This window comes from Aedes aegypti, chromosome 1, assembly GCF_002204515.2.
Source record: "Aedes aegypti strain LVP_AGWG chromosome 1, AaegL5.0 Primary Assembly, whole genome shotgun sequence".
NCBI lineage: Eukaryota > Metazoa > Arthropoda > Insecta > Diptera > Culicidae > Aedes > Aedes aegypti.
Window position 1 is genome coordinate 174336546 of NC_035107.1, and position 10020 is coordinate 174346565.

General features: G+C 41.2%; 1 long non-coding RNA gene across 1 annotated transcript; it reads left to right on the forward strand.

Annotated features, from left to right (window-relative positions):
- The first annotated feature begins 444 nt into the window (after positions 1-444).
- On the forward strand, positions 445-1068 carry LOC110674556. Its single transcript, XR_002498982.1, has 3 exons — positions 445-511; positions 566-778; positions 841-1068. It is a non-coding gene; the product is annotated as an uncharacterized LOC110674556 (long non-coding RNA).
- Positions 1069-10020: the final 8952 nt, after the last annotated feature.

Below are 10020 nucleotides of genomic sequence, written 5' to 3' on the forward strand. Positions count from 1 at the left end.
GTCTAGGTAGATGTTTTTTTAGAGTGTATTGTTTTCAGTGGCTAGCCGGGAGTAAAGAGTCTGAATTATAAAGAGACGAAATCTGATCATATTTAAAATAAATCAGCTAGCAACTATGCCAAATCTATTACGCAGCACTGCCAATGTTGAATCCCACGCTAAAAGTGAGTCACAGGTTTTATGTGTTGAGTTTTCACAGGTTTGGGTAACGAATGAAAAATTGACTGAATGTGTGGAAAACCAATGTAATGAGTAGAGCATTCTTTATGCAAAGCATGAAAATTGCAACCGACACTCAAGTATTCAGAAAATATGCTACTTCAGAAGAAGCAAAATTTTCGTGGGCGGTAACATTTTTGTGTGAGTCGTTTTTAGCTTGTGTGAAAAAGTGTTTGACAAGTCTCCTGCTCGATTGGAATGACATTGACAGTAAACTTGGAATTCCAATTGGAACATTTCGCTTCTTTGCTTATAGTTTCTTTAGCCGGGAGGTTGAAAACATCATCCAGCGGTAAGTTATTTTTTTCATTATTATGGTTTAATGCTGAGATTCTTGTGCTGTTAGTGTTAATATTGCAGATGGAGATCCAATTTATCGGTTGGTGGAAGAAGATTCATCGATTACTTAAAGAGTCTATCGGGATTTGAGTGACCAGGATGGCGGTTCCAAAAACTTCCGTCGTGGAGCAAAGGATAATCGTTTGCTGCTCTCATGCTGATGGATTCGAAGAGGCGATGTTGGGCGAGTTAATGATCGCATTTGAACCCGAAGTGTAAGGTAAGCGCCTTAAATTGTAAATTTATTGTCCAAGTGATTGAACTTTAAAACTTCTGGTTCAGATGAAAGACCAAATTCGACGGAGCTTGCAATAAAGGCCGAAGAGAGCACAGCGAAAAAGGAACCGTTATATCATTTTCAAGAATACACCATATTTTTTCCTAAAAAGTTTAGAATAAAACCGCTTCCGAAAGAGTGTATAAAATGTTTTTCTTTTGATTCACACATGTAAGATAAACAGGAATAAAATACCGTAAAAAACAATAAATCAATTATACCACATACGTTATTTCTTCCCATGCAATGTTTATGGTTGAACAATTCTTCTACTGTTTGCTTTACATTATTTTGACCGTGAAATGGATAGTATATCTACCATTTGTGAAACCATGAACGAAAAAATTTGTTCGAGAAAATCGGCGTTTTTTTATGGTTATATAACTTAACCGCCTATTCCCCACATTGTTATTTATCCAATTACCATTCACCAAACTGTCAAACCCGTTTGTGGTACTGTTCGTTTATTGTTAATTTGGATGTTTTACGAAACTGTTTAGATATTGTCGTAAGTGGTAGTGGATAGTTTGAGAAATAGTGCCTGTACTGTTTCGGTTTATCCGGGAAGTAAAGGTCTTAAGCTCCAGTTGTCCAACTTCGTCGCTTTGTGCATGCTCGAAGTTATTTGAGATTATTGTGTCGGATTACATGTTCTGCCAGACGAAACACTATATCTCTACGAGCCAACATGGTTTTTATCCAGGAAGAAGTGTCTCTACAAATGTGAGCGAATTCGTTTCGTTTTGTCTACGGAATATCGAGCAAGGCCGACAGGTAGATGCTGTCTACACGGATCTGAAAGCAGCGTTTGACAAGGTTAATCACAACATATTGTTGGAAAAGTTGGGCAAGTTAGGATGTTCTCCCAGCTTTGTTGAATGGCTTCGTTCATACCTCTGCGGTAGGAAGTTGGCTGTGAAAATTGGATCTTCAATCTCACGATGGTTTGCAAGTAGTTCTGGGGTGCCGCAAGGAAGCAACTTGGGCCCGCTTTTGTTTTCGCTGTATATGAACGACGCTATCATACACCTTGGGGACGATGTCTGCCTGGTATATGCAGATGATTTAAAGCTTTACATTCTGGTAAATAGTATTGAAGACTGTCATAAGCTCCAAAATCTGCTTAACAAGTTTGCAGCGTGGTGTCATGCCAACAGGATGCAGATTAGTATCTCCAAGTGCTTCGTTGTTAGCTTCCATCGAAAATTTAATCACGTGTCTTTTGACTATACTATCGACGGAGAGCTGTTGAACAGAACTCAAACTATTCGAGACCTTGGCGTGAGTCTGGATACCGCTATTTCATTCAGGAATCACTATGAAGAGATCATCGACAAAGCACGACGCCAATTAGGGTTTGTGTGCAAATTGAGTAAAGAGTTTAGAGACCCGTATACACTCAAATCGTTGTACGTAAGTCTTGTTCGACCAATCCTTGAAACCGCTTCAATTGTTTGGGATCCTTACCAGAGCACTGTAGCTTCCCGTATAGAATCCATTCAAAGACGGTTCATTAGATGTGCGCTACGGAACTTGCCATGGAGTGACCCACTAAATCTGCCGCCGTACGAGAGTCGCTGTCTTCTGATAGGACTTGAAACATTGGAGCAAAGAAGAAAACGGGCTAAAGCTCTGTTAGTAGCTAAACTAATAGCCGCGGAGATCGATGCACCTAACTTGCTCCAAATGATTAACTTCAATATCCCAAACTACGCCATTCGCCGTCCCGAGTTTCTTCGATTACCATTCAGACGACGTGACTACGCTTCCCAAGAACCAGTGCGATCAATGATGGAGTGTTTTAACGAAGTTTTCCATCTGTTTGATTTTAATATAACGACCAAGAAATTCAAGACAAGGCTTTTGCGATATATGTTTAACTAGTTCTAAGACTTTATTCATTAAGACACAAAAGTCGGATGAAATATACAAATAATAAATAAATAAATACTTTAGCAGATATTAAACCAGCATGCATTGTAGAACACCAAAATGGATTATCTATTCAAAATGGTATTGACAGATTATCAAAGCAAGGGGACATTCAAATATTACGTCCATTGTTTTTAAGTCTATCCTTCTTATGCTCACTACCACGCTTTTTCCCAAGCCCCTAGTACATGCACTGTCACACTTTCGTACACCCCCACTCCCCTAAATGATTGACGTAATTTTTGAACGTTCCCCAAAAATTTTACTGCTTCTTAAACTTTGCTATAGGCGATTTAAGACAATAAATATGATTCCCAATCTATTTCAAATCTGGTCATGGAAACCTTATAAAATCCTTCTTATGCTCACTACCACGCTTTTTCCCAAGCCCCTAGTACATGCACTGTCACACTTTCGTACACCCCCACTCCCCTAAATGATTGACGTAATTTTTGAACGTTCCCCAAAAATTTTACTGCTTCTTAAACTTTGCTATAGGCGATTTAAGACAATAAATATGATTCCCAATCTATTTCAAATCTGGTCATGGAAACCTTATAAAATATCACAAATATCTAGTCTATGCTAAAAAAATGAAATGTTAATTTTTCTGGGAGAAGGCCCCCACAAGATAATGGCCCCCGGGCCCCCACATTTGTAAATCCGGCCCTGGTTGCGACAGGCAAAACTTTTTCAATTCTTACGATGTTTGTTTACATTCTGTTTACCCTGAGCGGGTTTTTCCCAAACACGATGCAAACAAAAGTTTTTGCGCTTAATAACAAATAATTTGTTTGGTAAAACAATGACTTATTGGCTTAAAGAATCATTCAATGTCATGGGAGCCGAACAGCACAATTGTGCTGGTTCGTTGATGAAAGGCATATACACGAAAACGAATGAGTCAGTCACCAATCCTGTTAATCTCAATGTTTCTTTGGCCTTTTTTAGGCTTATCATGTTCAATATAGGTAAATTTAATTCGTGGTTATAAAAGTGGTGATAAAAGTTTTGATAAAAAAAACTGTTCGAATTTGGCAAAATCATGTTTTGGAATGTTACCAAAATAGAACGGGCACAGTATTACATCAAGATAAAAACACAGGTCACAGACCTGATTGCAGGAAAGGATTCGAAAATTGACTTATCAATATGACACCGATATTAACGACTATTCTGTTTTAAAGATTCATTATTAAATATTTTTTTCCTGTACTGTAGCTTAAAGTAGACGTGTAGATATGTAGGGGTATCTGGGGTAATATGCACATCTGTGAAAAAAAAGACTCTCATGGTTTATATGAATATTTTGAAAAAAAAAATGGTGCTTTTATCAATACTATCAGTACCTGGTAAAAATATTCCAAATTACTGCAAATAGCCTAAAAAGGCACCGTGGGTCATTTTGCTTCAAGGGTGTATATTACTCCAGATGCCCTTACATATTACACATTTTAGTTATCCTTGATGCTTGATTATTTAGGCACCCCCTTTTTATCTTCCAAACATTTATGAGACAACTGAACATCATAAAAATGTAACAAATTGTAATAATTTAGTTCCTTCGAATGCTTTTACGACTTGCGTTGGCCCTCCGAGGATTGGAGGTTAATATGTGTATCGTACAGATTCAGCCGGAAGCAGGACTGCTGCTGCTAGTGGCGGAACGTAGGATTTCCCATCGGGGGCCAGTTGTGGTATGGTTTCGGCATATCTGCTACCACATCTACTGCAGTAAAAGGTAAAATCAACATAGAAGTTGGAATTAAATTGGCAAAATGACTGGTTAGTGATGCTGCCGGTCGACTCGTATTTGAACAGCTTTCTATGAAGCTTAGGTGAATGTTTACTTTTCATATGCATTCGGGAGAAATAAGCTGGGAAACTGTTTCAATTCTACTTTTTCAATGTGGCGAGTAAAGCTGCCTACATTGTGGTCATGCAGAAAGGAAACTACAACTCGCTTGGGTTTATAAAATGAAATTAGTTTCGGAAGTGAGTTTCCTGCGTAATGAAGTACGAGCAGCATGGTTTGACAGCATAACATGTTAATATGTACAAACCAACTAGACTAATTTTTTAGCTTGAATTAATGTTCTAATGGATATCTACCTGTGACATCCCGTGTGTCTTTTTCTTGTTCCTTATATTATTTTCTACCTGCAATAGAAACTAATGATCTATTCTGAATTTTCAGTTGCAATTTTGATACAGATCTTCTTCTTCTTTTTCTTGGCATTACATCCTCACTAGGACAGAGCCTGCTTCTCGGCTTAGTGTCCAAAGAGCACTTCCACAGCTATTAACTTACAGCTTTCTTTGCCAATCTGTCCAATGTGACAGCAAATTATGCCACTATTTTTTAAAATTCGAATGGTTGGAGTACGTTTTCTTTAAACCACTAATAAGTACTTGGTTCAATCTGACTAAACACCATGTATATAGAACATCCCAGCAACTTTCTTAGCCTAGTAGTAAAGTCCGCGGCTGCTGCAAAGCAAATTCATACTAAAGGTGTCTGGGTTCTATTTCCGGTCGGTCCAGGATAATTTATTATGAAAATTTGTTTGGCTTTCTTGGGCATAAAGTATCATCATACCTGCCACACTCGAATGAATTCAATGAGAGATGTCCAAGAAAGTTTGGAATCTGGAATGACCTTGACATCAAACGATCAACTGATGGAACATACATCTCGTAGTTACTTCTTCTTTTTCGGCGTTACGTCCCCACTTGCATGCGTATATCGTGTGGCAGATACGAAGATACTTTATGCCCTGGGATGTCGTGAAAAAAGGAGAAATAGTTTTCCCCCAAAAGTGCTATTGACTCTGCACAGAGTTGTGTTTGATCCTTCGACCTTGACGCTTGCTCCTGCAGGGCCGGCGATGAGGGCAGGATCAAACATGTCGCGCGTCGGCCGAGTGAAAATGAAAAAAAAAAAAACAGCGATCGCTTAGTTGTGTTTGATCTTTCGACAGGGCAGGATCAAACATGTCGCGCATCGGTCGAGTAAAGTGTAGTAAAGTAGAATTTGTATCTTTTATTCTCAACGCAATGGACAATGGCAAGCACGTAGAAGCCCTCTACACTGACTTCAGTAAGGCATTTGCCCGAATCGACATAACATTATTAATCTTCAAATTGCAAAAAATAGGAATGGAGCCAGGAGTCTTGAGTTGGATCCAGTCATATCTATCACATAGGAAACAAATTGTGCGCTTTCAAAATAAATTATCAGCACCCGTTTCTGTAACCTCTGGAGTACCCCAAGGTTCTCATTTAGGCCCACTTCTTTTTATTTTGTATGTAAACGACATTTCCTTTTTTAAAGGAAATCAAAATAAAATTTCTTATATATGCAGACGACATGAAGCTCTTCATGGAAGTAAGTGATTCTAGCGAAGCAGAAGAATTCCAGAATGACATTAACTTATTCTTCACTTGGTGCCAAAAAAGTTTACTTCAACTCAATATAAAAAAATGTAATTCAATAGCATTTAGTCGAAAATATGTAACACCACCAATTGAGGTATTTTTAGGAAATCAAGTAGTGCAGAAGTGTAAAACTGTAAGGGATTTGGGCGTAATCCTAGACTCTAAACTCACTTTTGTAGAACATCTTAATTCCATAATAAACAAAGCAAACAGCATGCATGGCTTCATTAAGAGGTTCAGCAACAATTTTCAAGACCCATATACTATTAAACTATTGTATACTACATATGTAAGACCAATTCTGGAATACTGTCACCTAGTATGGAACCCGTATCATGTCGTACACGAAGAACGCATAAAATCAGTACAGAAGCAATTCCTTTTATACGCCCTTCGGAAATTGAATTGGACTGTACTGCCACTTCCGTCGTATGAAGCACGCTGCATGCTCATCAACTTGGAAACACTTAAGCAACGCCGGGAATTCGCAATGATTCTCTTTATAAACAACATTATTTCGAACCGTGTAGACTTTGCTGCACTTCTTTCTCAACTAAACTTTTACACACCCTCTCGGCATTTAAGAACAAGAAAATTATTTTCAGAAAAATCATGCAGAACGCATTATGCTCAAAACGGACCAATAAACCGTATGATGCGTCAGTATAATGTACATTGCGAATTCATTGGCATTACTATGTCCAAAGAGCAGCTTAAAACACAACTAAAGAACAATAGAAGTAATCCATAGCATGTAAGAAAGTATTGTAATTATTGTATGTAGTCTACCTATGCTTGACGAAATAAATAAATAAATAAATAATAAGTAGTGCCATTTCTCTGCACGCCAGATCTCCTAATAGCACCCTCGAGTGCAATATTGAACAGTAAATTCGAAAGTGCGTCTCCCTGCTTCAATCCATCTAACGTCAAGAACGTGGTTGACAACTCGTCTGTGATCCGAACACTTGATTTCGAACCATCCAGCGTAGCTCGTATCAGCTTAATTAGTTTCGCAGGAAAACTATTTTCAGACATTATCTGCCAAAACTCATTTCTTTTCACTGAGTCGTACGCCGCCAGGCTGCTGGTCTAGAGCCAACGGCAGCCTCCAGGGTGGGAACTCACGGCCTCTTCTGGTTCCAGGTCTCAGGGTGTTGTGTGCATCGGGGGAGTTTTCGGAGTGCAGGAACCTAAATTCAACCAAGGTACTTACGGTCAACCGGTTTATTAGGCGTTGTAAATAGCCCTGGGATTCACTGGCCAGGGAATTCCCGACGATGGCGAGGGGATGGCTTTGATGGAGGATCTCTACGGCGACAGAATGGGTGGCTCCGATGATGAACGGTGTGGCGGCAACGTTGGGGCTCTGCATGGCACGAAGATGGGTCGATCGCTTCCCGAAGGTGGTAATGACAGCGCTCAGGACTTGATTAGCCTTAACGTGGAATTCCGCACGAGGTCCCCGTTCTCGGGTGATAGAGCAAATGGATGCTACGTAGATGACGGCCGTAGCTCTTAGTTTGACCGACGATTCGATAAAAATCGGACGCTAATACTTGGCACAGCGTTTCTCATTGACACACGTGGGTTGTTATTATCACTCCGAGTTTGTTGCTTGGGCTTAGAAACCTTGTGCTCAATTGCCTGTTGGTTATCGACTGACTCTTCAATTTCATCCGATCGCGCATTTTCCCTCCACAATTAACCGAATACTCGCTCGTGCATCTATTTCAGCCCACTCCCAGCAATCGTTCAGTGGAGGCGATCACCCACCACACTCATGCAGTTTTGCTCTTCATACGCATCACGCTCAGGCGGGAAGTATGAATTGATTTAATTTACAATATATTCCCTAATTTCCTAGCACTCATAATTAATTGCAAGCAAATGTTACCCGCCGTTAACAAAATCAATAAACAGATGGTGAGTCTGCAAATTATACTTCCTAAATTTGTCTAGGATCATTTGCAAGCTAAACATCTGGTCCGTTGTCGAACGGCCCTCACGAAAATCAGCTTGGTATTCGCCGACGAAGGACTCCTCGAGCGGTCTCAGTCTATTAAACAGGATGCGCGACAGAATTTTGTACGCCGAATTCAGTAGGGTAATTCGTCTGTAATTGGCACACTCCAGTCTGTGCCCTTTCTTGTAGATAGGGCGGATGAGGCCATCCAACCAGCCGGTGGGCAAGTCTCCGCCCTCCCATACCTTCAGAAGTACTCGGTGGATCGAATGATAATGATGCTCGCTTTCGTTGCAGATTTCAGCTCAACCGGGATCTCGTCCTTCCCAACAGCCTTACAGTTCTTCAGCTCGCTGATAGCCTTTTAAACCTCTTTTATGATCGGTGGGTCCACAGCTTGATCGTCATCATCTATGTGATGGAGACATATCGTGACATTCTTCAAGTCTGTCAACCTCTGTCACTCTTCATCGAACCAGTCGTTTTGTCTTCGTCGTTGATCAGTGCCGATCACTTCCCGCGCCGTTGTTGTCACAGCTTCGTGGATAGGGTCCCACAGGCTGTCAACGTCTCCAGCAACGTTGATTCTTCCCAACTACTTGTCTAGTTGCTGACGGTATTGCGCAGCTACCCCATCAGTCGACAAGCGTCGTATATTGAAGCGCAGCGTTCTGTTTGTTGTGGAATTCGTGACGCTGGATAACCGCGCCCGAATTTTAGCTACAACGAGATAATGATCCGAGTCGATATTAGGGCCTCGGAAGGTCCTGACATCAATGACATCTGGTCTATTTGGGAGCAGGCATCGCCACTCGGGTGTTGCCAGGTGTGTTTGCGGATATTCTTTCGTGCGAAGTAGGTACTGCTGATTGCCATCCCTCTAGCAGCAGCGAAGGTTACTAGCCGCAGGCCATTATCATTGGTAACGGAATGAAGGCTTTCTGTTCCAATGACGGGTCGGAAGAAATCTTCTTTCCCGATCTGCGCATTTGCGTCGCCGATGACTATCTTGACGACTTGTTTTGGGCACTCTTTGTAGGCCTTATCCAGGCTCTCATAGAACTCATCTTCCATGTCATCGGCCTTATCGTTCGTTGGCGCAGACTCGCAAGGAGCTTATCCTTCATGTCGTCGGGCTTATCATTCGTTGGCACATATATGCTGATCAGGCTGTAGTTGATGAACTTGCTCTTCATTCTCAACACACAGATTCGGTCGCTTACCGGTTTTCGACGAATAATTCGCTTCATCTGCTTCCCAATCACTATGAAGCCAACTCCACGTTCTGCTCTGTCACCACCGCTGTAGTAGATGTGGTACTTGAATGAAGAGTTGGCGATGGTGGACCCCGCTCGGAATTCGCGTTCTCCGGTTCTCGGCCAGCGTATTTCCTGGATAGCTGCCACGTTCACGCCAACATTCTGCAGTTCACGAGCCAGGAGCTCAACACGCGCGGGTTTATTCAAAGTTCTCACGTTCCAAGATCCAACTTTCCAATCGTTGTCCTTCATTCGTTGCCGGGTCTGTTGCTGTAAAATCAATCCGTTTGCTCTACTTTTGCCTTTCTTGGTTGGTGAAGAGGGTTGCGCTACCTACATCGTGCTAGAGGGACTGCCTCATCGGTGTTGACACGATACAGCATTGTCCGCTTGCTCTTTACATGATGACCACGTTCATAGCCATCACAACCATCCACCATTATCAGGACTTTGAAGCTGTAGCTCTGGTTATCAATAGTTTCAAGTTCTTTCGGACTTGCCACTATGGTGAGCCGTCATGCACTAGCGGTATTTTTCACCTTGGAAGTATGAGTGTTTTATAGTGATGGATGAGATACCAGATAGATAGA